Consider the following 15902-nt stretch of genomic DNA (forward strand, 5'->3'; position numbering starts at 1 on the left):
ACATGGGGTGGTGAGAATCTTGCATCATGCTTCTACCTGGTAGATGTGGGAAAGCCAGAGCAGAGGACATTTACATTTTCCTAGTTTCCTTTCGGGACTCTGGGAGGAAACTGCCTTGGAAGATATTCCTTGTGTCATATGGAACAGTCATGTTAGAGCAAAGCAAATAGCGAGCTATGGTTAAGCAGAGGGGGTATTTCAGCTCAGCTTCTAGAGGTCTTCCTCTGCTCTCAGATGGAATGAGAAGAATCCAGAAATTTCTTCCTGCCGTACTGCGTGATGTGCCCTACTGAGTGATCACTGATGAACAATCATCCATGAATTCCTGAAGTTGAATAACAGGAAACTGTACTTGTTTTTCAAACCACTTGGCTACTGTCAGAAGCTGCTGGTCACAAAATGCATGTCCAAAAAACCGCAGTCCTACTGGCAACCCTTGGTTTGAGAGTGCAGCAGGGATACTCACTGCTGGCAATCCTGCCATATTTACAGCTTGTGTAAAAATATCATTCTGGGAACTTAGTGTTCTGTTGTCTTCTTTGATGAACTCCAAGTATGGTACTGCCTCACTTAAGATGGTGGGAGTTAGGAAGACATCTACTCCAGAGTTAAAAGCATTTGCAAAGTCATTAGCAATGAGGCGTCACACTTTTCTGTGCTTTGATGAAATAATTTTCCCAGTTTTCTTTTAATAAGAAAAAGTTTCCTGAGAGAATTCTTCCTCTCACCACATCATTGAACGCTTCTTGTCTGGTTGATGCATACATGGCTTCAACCATGGGTGGACACATTGAGTGGACACATCATTGTCACATCTGTGACTATATTGTAGCCCATCAAGTCTTGCCATATTTAATGCCACTCCTGATGTGCACAATACATGATAGCAGACAATTGAATAACTGGTGTGAGGAATGGATACTTCAATTACTTTGGCCCCTTCAGACTCAAAGAGGTCAGCAGCTTTGGACCAAAAAGACTGTACTTCACTTAATAATTCTGGCACAAGATATTCCTTTGGAATTTCTATACATAGTTTGCTCACATCTGCCAAACCAAATGAATGGTTTAATAGGGTCCTGTACTGTGGTACGATCATTGGTGTCATGTTCAGCCAGTACACTCAACACAATTGCTGCATCATCCACACATCTGGTTAAGATTCCTGGCACATCCATCAAATTCACCAGGGCAATGAGACCATGATGGGAAACTAAACCATAGCTTGGTTTGAAACCAACAAGCCTGCAGTGGGCAGCAGAATTTCCGGTCGATCCTCCTGTAGCTGATCCTAAAGCTGACGTAGCAGCTGCACTCCTACCTGAGCTTCCTCCAGTTATCAGCCAGTCTGAATCTTCATTCTTGCTGTGGGGATTCTACTTCCTCTTTTCTCTATATTATTTTGAATAACTCAGGGGTTTTTAACTGGTCCAAACACACCATCTGTGCTTCCAGATCCCATAGCAAATTCATCTAAATTTGTTTTTCCCATTAGTAGAGCTCACTGATCCAACAACTTCGGAACTACTCTAGCATTATAAGGTGGTACACAACCTTTCAGCATATTTGATGCACATGTTGTCTCAATGCCAGATGTGCTAAAGTTGTCTTTTACTGCAATAGGAATTCCATCTAAATCCCCAAGTGACTGTTCATGCTTATATCTCTTTTCTGATTCTTCAGCTTGTTTTAAGGCCACCTCTCCTGATACAGTAATGTAGGCATGTAGAAACTTGGTCTTCTTGATAAGAGAGAGACATTTTTGACAGAGCTCTGTTGGTGTAATCTGGCCTTGTTTCATTCAGTGCTGCAGAAACTTCTCAGAGGGTCCAGCCCAGCATGGTCCTCGTGCCCAGCCAGCCACCACAGGGGCCAGGCAAGGAGGAGAAAGAGGTCACCAGTTGCTAGTGATATTACATGAGCGCAGCCATCTTTAATCGTCACTGCGGGATTCTAAAAATTTTAAAAGCCACTTAAAGAGTGTTCCCAGTTTGCAGCAGGGTTATAATTCAAAATGTCACTTGCAAGTTGGTTATTTGGAATTCACAAGGGATATCTCTACATAGAAATAGTGTACTTACTAGTGACCAGGTTCCTAGCCCAAGTATAACTCAAAATGCAGCTGAAATAGAGCATATTTGAAATAAATAGTTGAAGATCATAATGGTACAGTGCCAAAGTTTTTAAAAAAAAACAAAAAAGAAATTAAACTAAACCATGTTTATTTTGAATAGACTTTGAGGGAAAACACATTTAATTAAAAAGGGATAAGAGATATACGAAGATCCTAAAGAGGATGTCTCAGCAACTTTCAGGGTTTCACTGGCTCTTTGTAAATCTGATTTTCACTTGAATGTCTACAGATTCCCCTTTTCTTGTCATTGCTGTTTCTCAGGCATCGATCTTGTATATTGACTATGAAAATAGATTTCACATTTTTGGGTGGGAGGGGAGACTGGGGAGAATTCCTGTTATGTTCCAGGCCTGGAATCACTTGAGATACATCAAGGGACAAAACAAAGTTTCTGTTTCTGAGGAATTTTCTTTCTTCTGGAGATATTCAGACAACAAACTAATGAAAGACAGATATATCATAAAATATCAAGTAGTGATAAGTGCTTTGAAGAAAAAAATTGGTGTAAGAGATGAGATTTTAGATACACTAACCAAGGCAAATCTCTTTGAAGGAGCTGCTGGCAGAGTTACTCAAAGAAGTAGGGAGTAATCAATGTAGCTCTGCAGGAGGAAGGATATTCTAAGCAGAGAGAAGTGAAGCTTAAAGCCCCATGCATGGGCAGGTTCCAGGAACAGCAGAAGATCAGTGTGAGTTGGGTGGTGTGGCAAGAAGACAGCATAAAATGTGGGGTCAGGGAGGTCGGACGGCCATGAAAGTACTCTGTGTCATACTCTAAGCGTGATTTTTTTTTCTATGTGTGAAGTTGTAAGTTTTTCCACGAGAATCATGAAAGACTTGTGTACAAGAGAAAGAAGTAATGGTAAAAGATGGATGAAAGAGGGAGAAAGCAATTTTTGTCATATTTCTGAGTAAATACAAAATTTGAGATGTATTTACTCAGGGATAAATAGAAGGGGTAGAGCAGAGAACTAGTGAAGGTGGCTGGGGTCAGATAATTTCCAGAGCTGACGGCTAGATGGTGCATTTAGCCCAGGACAGCTTGGTTACTGTCCAGAGCAAGCCTGGGGTGGGGAGGAACAGAGCAAAACCACAAATTTACTTAGACTAAGAAAGTCTATGCTTCAGTGTAAAAACTTGTCACTTGCTGAAATCATGGGAAATAATTATCCTAAGATAGAAGATAGTGAAAATTATGAGCAATTTACACAACCTTTATTGTTTTGATAACACTAATGTTCCTCCCTGCTTCTACATCTTTTTATAGGAATGAAGAGGGAGCTAAGACTTCCAGGTGCTCTAGATAATACCACCCCACCCCAGAACAACCACATGATTTACAGGAGAAGTGGAAGGGGGACTGAAACTCTGTGTGCTCCTGCCAAGACTCCAGCCTTTTCTTCCTCAACATACACTGCCTCTCCACGACCACCAGACCACAAGGCCTGACATCATCTGGTTCTTGATCCCATTTTGCATGAGTTACCACAAGGATTCTGGGACTCTCAGGTCCTTCTCAGCCTTAGACTCTAACTCCCATAAGGGTCTCTGCAGGGTATGGCAATGGAGCTTCCCCATCCGCCTGCTCTGCTTTCTGATTCTCCATGGCACTTCAGCTCTTGCCATTTATATAGCTTATGTATGCTAGTGGAAGCTCTATGCAGGCAGAGGTTTGTGTCTGTTTTGTTTACTTCTGTATTCCCAGGGCATAGAACAGTGACAAACAGCATTTAATAAATATTTGTTGAAAGGTTAAATATTATTTACTTGGAAGAACAGGCCTGATCTAAGCAGGCCCATGCATGCATGAGAAATGGAATACAGGATTTTCAAGAGCTTCTGCAGGCAAGGAGACTAAGTATCTCCTGCCACCTGCCAACTTTCTCTGTTTCCTTTGATCCCAAAGACCCTGTGGAGTTCTTATTGAAAGGATGGTTTAAATGACAACTTTCACATGATCTCTTAGAGCTGTGCAATAGTTGGCATTTGCCTGCAGGCTCTCCACCAAGGGAGGCTTGTTAGCCTAGAATGGGGTTACCACAGGGGATTGTACAATCTAATTTTCTGAGTGTCTTGGGATGTTGCTCCTCTCCCCACTCAGACAAGGAAGTCATTATAACATGAGCCTTTGTATCATCTCTTTCGCATCCTAATAATCAGTACAGGGAGTCCCCCTGCCCCTCAGGTGACATTCAAAGTGCTCAGTTTGCATAACTTGCATAATATCCATATGGCTGCTGCCCTCCCCACTACTCAGAGGCTACTTGAGAGGCTGTAGGGAAACACCCAGCTGTGGGAGTATGGCCTGCCCATGAACCCTTTAACATGTTCCTTCCCCTTAAGTTTAGCTGCTTTATAGACTGTGAGCACCTTGAGAGCAGGTCTGGGTCTTGACCATCTTTGTAGCCCCACGAACCAAGTTCAATCTCCCAAGCTCCCACTGCCAACCCCAGGTAGTTTTGTTGGTATACAGCAAATGGTAAACTTGGCTGATATTGGCATGGTGATGACTTTCAGTTTTAATAGGGAGTGTCACATTTTGGCAGCAGGCACTGCAGTACCTAGGCCCCTGCCTGTGAGGACGTTCCTTCTGCCTCTTGACTTGCTCCATTTGCTTTGTGTTGTGTCTAATGCATTGTACTTAAATCAGAACAGCTGGGTGGATCTCTATAGAATATTGTTTATTTAATGTTTTTTGAGAACTGGCAGGGAGAGTGCTGCTTGAAAGCACACAGGCCATGTCTATTTTCTTTCAACATCTACAACTTACAGAAAGAAGCTAGATCACAGGCACATGGAGACTAAACTCTTCCTTTTCTAATGTAAACAGGCCTTTTCATCTGCTTTCTCTCTTTATGAACAGAGAGATCTGTAAGTGACATGGGTGAGTGATGGCAACAGTTGGCTCCCTAGGTGGTCTGATGGTGACAGTGACTCTGCTGGCACCTCGTGATAATTTGGATACTCTTTCCCAGTTTGTGAACATCCTCCTTTCTCCCTCCTGCAACTTGACCATTTCACTGCAATTAGCACTTCTAGAAAGGGATAAACCAAGTAAGGGAGGTGGACAGCAAACGAGTCAATTGTGCTGCAAGTTGGACATTCCAAAAAGCATGTGCAACAAGAGGGAGAGGCTGAAATTAATGGCCAGGATAATGATTTGAGATTATTTATGGCACAGTGCTTCCCATTAAATTAGACTGAAGAATTCTTTTTTTTTCATTAGCTCAGAGGGCCTTGTATGTATATCTGTCAGAACAACAGCTCATTGAAGTGGGAGAGGGATGTTGTTTCTATCATTGCAGGAATGATGACAACCTCGTACACATCCCCTTTCTTTTTATGTAATATCTTCCAAATTGGGTTACAAGCATTCCTTCTGTATGATAATTTACTGGAGCACAGGAGTAAAATATTAGAGTTTCTATTTATTTGTATCTAAAATAAGAAAGAAATTAAGCTCTAAAAATATATACTATATGGGTTGACAGTGACTTACATATAAAATTTATAAGTAAATATATTTTGGGGGCACATGCTCAAAAATTTTTGCTCATGGGATGGATGATCAAAAAACTTTGGACACAATGATATAAATAACCATGAGGAGAAAAACCCATTGGAATATCAGAAGTTTCTCTGAATCAGGTAGTATTCAAAAGAGGAAAGATGCGTTCATGTAAGTAATTATTATAGCAACAAAATTTAAAATTGTAACTCAGGGATTCTTATCCCAGAAATATTCCTGCATATTACCTTAAAGCTCATGTCAAGACAAGATGTCAAGACAGAAATTTAAACATGTCATGAAAAGGGCAAATAAAATTGACTCAAGTTGTGATTTGAATATGGAGAATGACAAGAGTTTCTGAGACACACTGTGGGGAAGGTGTAGCAAAATGGTCCCTAAGGGAGAGGTCTTAGTCTCACGTGCAGGCACCAGAGGTGTCTTGTGCAGGGAGCACTTGGTAAGTGAAGCATTGCTGTGCCATCCCTGCAATAGCATGAGTGATAGCCAGTCAGGATGGCCGTGCAAGAGCTGAGCCCCCTTTTCTCCTGCCCTTTCTCTTGTCAATCTTTTCTTCTTCTTACTCTATTGAAAGGCACATTTGCTGTTACTTGTTGGGGTATCTGCTGAGAGGAGATATGCACCTAAGAGATTGGACCAAATATATCATGAGATTCTTAACAGACTGAGAGTTCAGTGGGAATATTAAACAGCAGGCAAGACACAAAGGCTGATTTTTCTATTACTGCCTTACTCCAAGACCATTCCATTCAGTTGAACTCTGCAAGTCAATGAATGCACAGCTTATCTCTCTGGCTGGAAAAAGGCTGCAGTTTCATCTTTTGGGCAATGCTAAAAAAAGTCTCACTCACTATTTTAAACTTAAGTTCTCCTAAGTAAGTGAAATAAGTCTTTGTTACAGATATTGAAGCTGGATGACTCCTCCCCATGGCCTGGTGTGGACTCCCTCTCTAGAAGGCATAACTATTGCTGGGTTAGCTGACTCAGAGGTTCATATACTCTCTGGCTATGGGTCATTCTCTCTTCTGCCCTTTGAAGGGTCCTTAAGTAGGGAAGAATCAGAGTGGGAAACTGCTGGGTAGTGCTCCATCGAGGCAGCTACGGGAATGTTTGAGCCAAAGGAAGGTGGCTGAAGACGTGGAGGGCAGGGGGCCAGTGTACAGGGAAGACCTAGTGGGGTCAGGACTGGTGTCAAGGCCAAGGCCAGTTATTGCACCCAGTCATGTATTCCTCACTGATGTCTTTATACAAAATGACATTGCAGGGGAAGCCAGCCAGCATTAGGATACAGGGACTTATGCCCCCTTTTCTGTGTTCTACTAGTTTGCTAGACCTTCATCTTTATTTTTGATATTTTTCTCCTCAAATCACTGGAGAGACTTTGAAATATGCAAGAAGTATCTCTTTTTTCAAATTCCATCTCTTGCCATCAGCATGAGGACCACTTTTTGCATACGGACAGTCTGTAAGACATGTGGCATGTGTTAGTGACTTTCTTGTCCTTGCAAAGTCACAGGAATGTCACTGCCCGGATAGGCTTAGGAATCACAGCTCTGGCTTAATACCTGCTCCTTCTTTCCATCTATCTGGAGATGTTTGATGACTTTTCAGCGTAGAATGCAAACAAATTAAGATGTATCTAAGATGCCTTTGTTTAGCAACTGGCTGGCTATTTTATCATGGCTTTAAATTTAGCTTCTTACTAATGACTATGTGCATTTGGGAGGAAAGGCTGGCTTTGCAGATGAGAAAGCAGCTGTGTGTGTCTTGTTTAATGCCTTTATCATACTGCCCTCTACAACCAAACTTCTTTTTCATTAGCTACAGAAATGTTTGAAATTAAGCCTATATTCAGGGCACGACTGAGCACTTCAGAGGATTCAAAGAAGTAGGAGCCACAATTTCTTTTTTCTTTTTCAGAAATTTCTTTTCCTTCCTTCCTTCCTTCCTTCCTTCCTTCCTTCCTTCCTTCTTTTCCTTCTTTCCTTCTTTTCTCTTTCTTTCTTTCTCTTTCTTTCCTTTCTTTCCTTCCTTCTTTCATTCTTTCTTTCCTTCCTTCCTCCCTCCTTTTCTTTCTTTCTTTCTTTCTTTCTTTCTTTCTTTCTTTCTTTCTTTCTTTCTTTCTTTCTCTTTCTTTCTCTCTTTCTTTCTTTCTTTTCTTCCTTTCTTTCTTTCCTTCTTTCTTTCTTTCTCTCTTTATTTCTTCTAAAAAAAAAAAAGGATACATATGCAGAATGTGCAGGCTTGTTACTTAGGTGTACATGTGCCATGGTGGTTTGCTGCACCTACTGACCCATCCTCTAAGTTCCCTCCCCTCATCCCCACCCTGAACAGGCCCTGGTGTGTGTTGTTTCCCTCTCTGTGTCCATATGTTCTCAATGTTCAACTCCCATTTATGAGTAAAAGCATGTGGTGTTTGGTTTTCTGTTCCTGTGTTAGTTTTCTGAGGATGATGGCTTCCAGCTTGATCCATGTCCCTGCAAAGGACAAGATCTCATTCCTTTTTAGGGCTGCATAGTATTCCATGGTCTATATGTACCACATTTTCTTTATCCAGTCTATCATTGATGGGCATTTTGGGTTGGTTCCATGTCTTTACTATTGTAAACAGTGCTGCAATAAGCATACATGTGCATGTGTCTTTATAGTAGAATAATTTCTATTCATTTGAGTAGATACTCAGTAATGGGATTGCTGGGTCAAATGGTATTTCTGGTTCTAGATCCTTAAGGAATCACCATTCTGTCTTCCACAATGGTTGAACTAATTTACACTCCCACAAACAGTGTAAAAGTATTCCTATTTCTCCGAAGCCTCACCAGCATCTATTGTTTCCTGACTTTATTAATCACCATTCTGACTGGTGTAAGATGGTATCTCATTGTGGTTTTGACTTGCATTTCTTTAATAATCAGTGATGTTGAGCTTTTTTCATATGTTTGTTGGACATGTAAATGTCTTCTTTTGAGAGGTGTCTGTTCATATCCTTTGACCACTTTTTGATGAGGTTTTTTTTCTTGTAAATATGTTTAGGTTCCTTGTAGATTCTAGATATTAGACCTTTGTCAGATGGGTAGATTGCAAAAATTTTCTCCCATTCTGTAGGTTGCCTATTCACTCTGATGATAGTTTTGTTTGCTGTGCAGAAGCTCTTTAGTTTAATGAGATCCCATTTGTCAATTTTGCCTTTTGTTGCAATTGCTTTTGGTGTTTTTGTCATGAAGCCTTGCCCATGCCTTTGTCCTGAATGGTATTGCCTAGGTTTTCTTCTAGGGTTTTTATGATTTTGGGTTTTACATGTATGTCTTTAATCCATCTTGAGTTAATTTGTGTATAAGGTGTAAGGAAGGGGTCCAGTTTCAGTTTTCTGCATATGGCTAGCCAGTTTTCCTGGAACCATTTTGCTGAATAGGAGATCCTTTCCCCATTGCTTGTTTTTGTCAGGTCTGTCAAAGATCAGATGGTTGTAGATGTGTGGTGTTATTTCTCGAATCTCTTTTCTGCTCCATTGGTCTACATGTCTGTTTTGGTACCAGTACCATGTTGTTTTGGTTACTGTAGCCTTGCAGTATAGTTTGAAGTCAGGTAACATAATGCCTCCAGCTTTGTTCTTTTTGCTTAGGATTGTCTTGGCTATACGGGGTCTCCTTTGATTCCATATGAAATTTAAAATAGTTTTTTCTAAGTCTGTGAAGAATGTCAATGAGAGTTTGATGGGAATAGCATTGAATCTATACATTACTTTGGGCAGTATGGCCATTTTCACGATAATGATTCTTCCTATCCATGAGGATGGAATATTTTTCCATTTGTTTGCATCCTCTCTTATTTCCTTGAGCAATGGTTTGTAGTTCTCCTTGAAGAGGTCCTTCACTTTCCTTGTTAGCTGTATTACTAGGTATTTTATTCTGTTTGTAACAACAACAGTATGTGAGTGGGAGTTCATCTATGATTTGGCTCTCTGCTTGCATATTGTTGGTGTAAAGGAATGCTTGTGATTTTCGCACATTGATTTTGTATCCTGTGACTTTGCTGAAGTTGCTTATCAGTTCGAGAAGTTTTTGGGCTGAGATGATGGGGTTTTCTAAATATAAAATCATGTTGTCTGCAAACAGAGACAACTTGACTTCCTTTCTTCTTATTTGAATATCATTTATTTCTTTCTGTTGCTTGATTGCCCTGGCCAGAACCTCCAGTACTATGTTGAACAGGAGTGGTTAGAGAGGGAATCCTTGTCTTGTACCAGTTTTCAAAGGGAATGCTTCCAGCTTTTGCCCATTCAATATGATATTGGCTGTGGGTTTGTCATAAATAGCTCTTATTATTTAGAGATATGTTCCATTACTACCTACCTTATTGAGAGTTTTTAACATGAATGGATGTTGAATTTTATCAAAGGCCTTTTCTGCATCTATTGAGATAATTTTGTGGTTTCTGTCTTTGGTTCTGTTTATGTGATGGATTACATTTATTGATTTGCATATGTTGAACCAGCCTTGCATCCCAGGGATGAAACCAATTTGACAATGTTGGATAAGTTTTTTGATGTGCTGCTGAATTCTGTTTGCCAGTATTTTAATGAGGATTTCACCTCAAGGTTCATCAGGGATATTGGCCTGAAGATTTCTTTTTTTTTGTTGTGCCTCTTCCTGGTTTTGGTATCAGGATAATGCTGGCTTCATAAAATAAGTTAGGGAGGTGTCCCTCCTTTTCAATTTTTTGGAATAGTTTCAAAAGGAATGGTACCAGCTCTTCTTTGTATTTCTGGTAGAATTCAGCTGTGAATCCATCTGGTCCTGGGCTTATTTTGGTTGGTAGGCTGTTAATTACTGCCTCAATTTCAGAGCTTGTTATTAGTCTATTCAGGGATTCAACTTCTTCTTGGTTTAGTTTTGGTAGGATGTCTGTGTCCAGGAATTTATCCATTTCTTTTAGATTTTCTAGTTTATTTGCATAGAGATGTTTATAATATTCTCTGATGGTAGTTCGTATTTCTTTGAGGTCAGTGGTGATATCCCCTGTATCATTTTTTATTATGTCTATTTGACTCTTCTCTCTCTTCTTATTAGTCTAGCTAGAGGTCTATTTTGTTAATTTAAAAAAAAAACACAGCTCTTGGATTTGTTGATTGTTTTTGGAGGGTTTTTCATGTCTCTATCTCCTTCAATTCTTCTCTGATCTTAGCTATTTCTTGTTTTCTGCTAGCTTTTGGATTAGTTTGCTCTTGCCTCTCTAGCTCTTTTAATTGTGACGTTAGGGTGTCAATTTGAGATCTTTCTAGCTTTCTGATGTGGGCATTTAGTGCCATGAATTTCCCTCTAAGCACTGCTTTGCTGTGTCCCAGAGACTCTGGTATGTTGTCTCTTTGTTCTCATTGGTTTCTAAGAACTTATTGATTTCTGCCTCAATTTCATTATTTACCCAGGAGTCATACAGGAGCAGGTTGTTCAATTTCCATGAAATTCTGTGGTTTTGAGTGAGTTTCTTAATCCTGAATTCTAATTCTATTGCACTGTGGTCTGAGAGACTGTTTGTTATGATTTCCATTCTTTTACATTTGTTTAGGAGTGTTTACTTCCAATTATGTGGTCGATTTTAGAATAAGTACCATGTAGCACTGAGAAAAATTTACGTTCTGCTGATTTGTGGTAGAGAGTTCTGTAGATTTCTACTAGGTCCACTTGATCCAGAGCTAAGTTCAAGTCCTGAATATCCTTTTTAATTTTCTGTCTCATGGATCTGTCTAATACTGACAGTAGGGTGTTAAAGTCTCCCACTATTATTGTGTGGGAGTTTAAGCCTCTTTGTAGGTCTCTAAGAAATTGTTTTATGAAACTGGGTGCTCCTGGATTGGGTGCATATATATTCAGAATAGTTAGCTTTTCTTGTTGAATTGTTCACTTTACTATTGTGTAATGTCCTTCTTTGTCTTTTTTGATCTTTGTTGGTTTAAAGTCTGTTTTGATGGAGACTAAGATTACAACCCTTGCTTTTTTTTTGCTTTCCATTTGCTTGGTAAATTTTCCTCCATGCCTTTATTTTGAGCCTGTGTGTGCCTTTGCATGTAAGATGGGTCTCCTGAATACAGCGCACTGATGGGTCTTCACTCCTTATCCAATTTTCAGTCTATGTCTTTCAATTGAGGCATTCAGCTCATTTACATTTAAGGTTAATATTGTTATGTGTAAATTTGATCCTGTCATCATGATGCTGTTTGGTTATTTTGCACATTAGTTGATTCAGTTTCTTTGTAGTGTCATTGGTCTTTACATTTTTGTGTGTTTTTGCAGTGGCTGGTACTGGTTTTTCCTCTCCATATTTAGTGCTTTTTTCAGGAGCTCTTGCAGGGCAGGCCTGGTGGTAATGAAATTCTTCAGCACTTGCTTGTCTGGAAAGTATTTTATTTCTCCTTCACTTATATGAAGCTTAGTTTGGCTGGATATAAAATTCTGGGTTGAAAATACTTTTTTTTTTAAGAATGTTGAATATTGGCCCCCAATCTCTTCTGACTTGTAGGGTTTCTGCTGAGAGGTCCACTGTTAGTCTGATGTGCTTCCCTTTGCAGGTCACCTGAACTTTCTCTCTGGCTGCCTTTAACAGGTTTTCCTTCGTTTCTACCTCGGAGAATCTGATAATTACGTTTCTTGGGGTTGATCTTCTTGTGGAGTGTCTTAACAGTGTTATCTGTATTTCCTGAATTTGCATGTTGGCCTGTCTTGCTAGGTTGGGGAAGTTCTCCTGGAAAATATCCTGAAGTGTGTTTTCCAGCCTGTTTCCATTCACCTCATCTCCTTCTGGTACTCTAATTAATCATAGGTTTGGTCTTTTTATGAAGTCCCATATTTCTTGGAGGCTTTGTTCACATTTCATTCTTCATTCTTTTCATTCTTTTTTTTCTCCATTGTCTGCATGTCTTATTTCAGTAAGGTGGTCTTCAAACTCTTATATCCTTTCTTCTGCTTGATTGATTTGGCTGTTGATACTTTTGTATGGTTCACTCATGCTGTGTTTTCCAGCTCCATCAGGTCGTTTATGTTCCTCTCTAAACTGATTATTCTAGTTAGCAATTTATCTAACCTTTTATCAAGGTTCTTAGCTTCTTTGCATTGGGTTAGAACATGGTAGGAGCCACAGTTTCTATCCTCAGTGTGCTTACAGTTGGGGAAATAAGACATTTTGGAGCAGGAGAAAGAGTGAGGGCTTTGAAGTTTGACAAACTTGAGTCTGTATTTTATAATCTGTAAAGTAGAAATAATAATCTGTACCTTGCAAAGTGATTTTGTGATAAAGAAATAATAGATGTAAATGTTTGAATACTATTAGACACTATCATTATTAAAAACAGATGATCTTGCAAGCATATCTGTGAAATGCTGACCAACAGCACAAAGAAAGATCACAATCAGAGGGAGGTGGAAGGTGGTTGGGAAAGGCTCCATAGAAGAAGATTTTTGTGTTGTCACTGATATTGTTAAGAGGAAGGACACTATGTGTGTCTTCATTCATTGTTTATCTCACACATTGTTGCTGTTGCTAATGGACAGGTTGGATCCTGCTGTCCTTGAGAAATGGACTATTTCCAGTACTCCATACATGTCCCCCTGGGAGTTCAAGAGGAGGTTCACCTATGTAAGAGCAGGAGCAGAGCCACTCAGGCCTGTTGTAGACATCACAGTTGGTAGAGAATAGAAAAGAGTCAGAGAAAGGGGGAAAGTGTGCAGAGAACTTCAGGTCTCTGAGACAACTGCCCAAGGGCAGGGGAGGAGGAAGAGGGGCCCAGGGGAGAGGGAGTGCAGTAGAGAGATGGCCTCTGCCACCTTCTCACCGGACCACCTTTGCTGTGTTTTTGGGCCAAGGGTCTTGCCTTCACCTTCCTTTTCCATCCTTCTATCCAGGAGGATTGGGAGAAAATCCTTGTTAAGAAAAGGTCTCTTGGCCGGGTGTGGTGGCTCACGCCTGTAAACCCAGCACTTTGGGAACCCAGTGTGGGCGGATCATGAGGAGATCGAGACCGCCTTGGCCAACATGGTGAACCCTGTCTCTAAAATACAAAAAATTAGCTGGGCATGGTGGTGTGTGTCTGTAGGCCCAGCTACTCGGGAGGCTGAGGCAGGGAAATCGCTTGAACCTGGGGGGCGGAGGTTTCAGTGAGCCGAGATTGTGCCACTGAAATCCACCCTGATGACAGAGTGACACTCTGTCTCAAAAAACAAAAGAAAGAAAGAAAGAAAAGAAAAGAAAAGAAAAGGTCTGCTGAGGAACACTTTAGATAGCCCAGATGCGGGAGGTAGTCCAGCATTCCTCATGTGTTGCCATTCTTTTTTCTTATATTTTCATCCACACATCCTTTCCTTTACCTCTTTCTACGCAGTTTTGTTCCTCTTCTCTCTCAGGGTCAAGGATAAGAGAGGAGAAAGAAGAGAAAGAGTGAAACAGAGGGAAGGCAGCATAAGTGTGGTTATATCTAGTTTCCCTCTTGGGTGCTGGGCTGCTGGGAAAACTGGCACTTCCAGTGAATTCCTTCAGGGTTATGGAGACTGAATATCTTATTTAAGTGAGGTTGCCTTTTTAAAAAGCCACTTGGATCCATTTTTATTGTGGTCTATAGTGCTTATTTCTTTGGTGTACAAATCTGATGGGAGAAGATCCATCAGAAGACAGGGGAGGGGATAGAGGAGGAAAGAATGAGAGATGGGGTGCTCTTCGTAGTGTGTCAGCCAAGCCCTGGCTGCCTCAGGTACTGATTTGCACCCCTCCACTCCCTCCTCTGCCATCCAGCCCAGGGACTCCCATGCATGCCATGTGCTTCTCAAGTCTGCCTCTGCTTTCTTTCCAGGAGCCTTATTTCAATGCCACAACTTAGAGTTATTTCCTTCTCCTGTATTACTTTATTCCATCTTGACTTTCTTCCACTGTAGCAATGATCACACTGTAGTATATTAATTATCTTTTGGTTGCCTTTCCTGCTCAGTAGACCATAGTCTTGTTGGGTGGAGGGACTGTGCCTTTTTCGTGTTGCATGCGTGTACTGGACACTCTAGTGATATTTGCTAAATGTTAAATGAGTGAGCAAATCCTGCCATATATAACCTGGCACTCATTTGCCTTCTTCCCCATCTCCTGAAACCTGGTTCATTTCCCATTTCACTAGCACAATCTTCTCTTGTGTCCGGTGTGAGAGTTGGTATAGAGTCCAGCTAGCACCTGCAGAGCCTTCCTGAGACTCCATTCTCAGAACAATCACACAATTTCATCATAATGAGCCAATGTCTTTTCTTCTTTTAATAGTTTAAACTTTAATTTTACATTCAGGGGTCCCATGTGCAGATTCGTTGTATGGGTATTGTATTAGTCCATTCTCATGCTGCTAATAAAGACATAACTGAGACTGGGTAATTTATAATTGAAAGAGGCTTAATTGACTCACAGTTCAGCATGGTTGAGGAGACCTCAGGAAACTTACAATCATGGCAGAAGGGGAAGCAAACACGTTCTTCTTCACATGGCGGCAGCAAGGAGAAGTGCTGAGAAAAAAGGGGAAAAGCCCCTTATAAAACCATCAGATCTCATGAGAATTCACTCACTATCACGAGAACAGCATGGAGGTAACTGCCCCCATGATTCAATTACCTCCCACCAGGTCCCTCCCATGACACGTGGAGATTATGGGAAATACAATTCAAGATGAGATTTGGGTGGGTATATATATATATCATACCAGGTATAGTGTGTGATGCTGAGGTTTGAGGTATGATTAATCCTGTCACTCAGACAAGTGAGCCAGAACCCAGTGGTTAGTTTTTCAAACCTTATTCCCCTTTCCTCTCCTCTCTAGTAGTCTCCAGTGTCTATTGTGGCCATCTTTATGTCCAATGTTTAGCTCTCACATATAAGTGAGGACGTGTAGTATTGGGTTTTCTGTTCCTGAGTTAATTTGCTTAAGATAATGGCTTCCAGCCACATCCAAGTTGCTGCAAAAGACATGGTGCATTTAGTGCTGCAATGAACATACAAGTACATGTGTCCTTTTGTCTTATTTATTTTCTTTTGGATGTATACCCAGTAATGGAATTGCTGGGTTGAATGGTTAAGTTCTTTGAGAAATCTCCAAACTGCTTTCTACAATGGCTGAACTAATTTACATTCCCACCAACAGTATATAAGCATCACCTTCTCTCCACAGCCTTGACAGCATCTATGGTTTTTTGACTTTTCATGTAATGACCCATAGGCTCAAAG

The 15902-nt window shown here is 40.6% G+C and overlaps 1 pseudogene; it reads right to left on the reverse strand.

Moving 5' to 3' along the window:
• Positions 1 to 286: 286 nt before the first annotated feature.
• Positions 287 to 1841, reverse strand: LOC134734886 (glutamyl-tRNA(Gln) amidotransferase subunit A, mitochondrial-like; annotated as a pseudogene).
• Positions 1842 to 15902: the final 14061 nt, after the last annotated feature.

Source organism: Symphalangus syndactylus, chromosome 12 (genome assembly GCF_028878055.3).
Source record: "Symphalangus syndactylus isolate Jambi chromosome 12, NHGRI_mSymSyn1-v2.1_pri, whole genome shotgun sequence".
NCBI lineage: Eukaryota > Metazoa > Chordata > Mammalia > Primates > Hylobatidae > Symphalangus > Symphalangus syndactylus.